We start from the raw sequence: 352 nt of genomic DNA on the forward strand, positions 1-352 counted from the left end.
GTGTGTGTGTGTGTGTGTGTGTGTCTACAGTCGAAAAATGCAAGCTACTTTGTGGGTAGGGAGGAAACTTGTTATTTGGGTGGGAGAGCCCCTCGGGAAGTCCAGAGGAAGCTTTCCAACTTGAGCTAGAAATGCATTCAGGATGGGAGCAGTGTTCCATTGTGTGTAGTAGGACTAGGGAAACTAATTCACTTTGAAACTACTACTACCACTAATTTTAAATCATCAATTACCTCTGATGCTTAAGAAACCCAAAGATGTCTTCTAAAGAATGAAAGAAACCAAAGCTAAATTATGCTTTTTAAAAGTGGGTATGAGATTTAACACCAAACCAATACCATGTGTGAAAATC

The sequence above is a fragment of the Phoca vitulina genome, unplaced genomic scaffold (assembly GCF_004348235.1).
Source record: "Phoca vitulina isolate PV1807 unplaced genomic scaffold, GSC_HSeal_1.0 scaffold2, whole genome shotgun sequence".
In the NCBI taxonomy this organism is placed as follows: domain Eukaryota; kingdom Metazoa; phylum Chordata; class Mammalia; order Carnivora; family Phocidae; genus Phoca; species Phoca vitulina.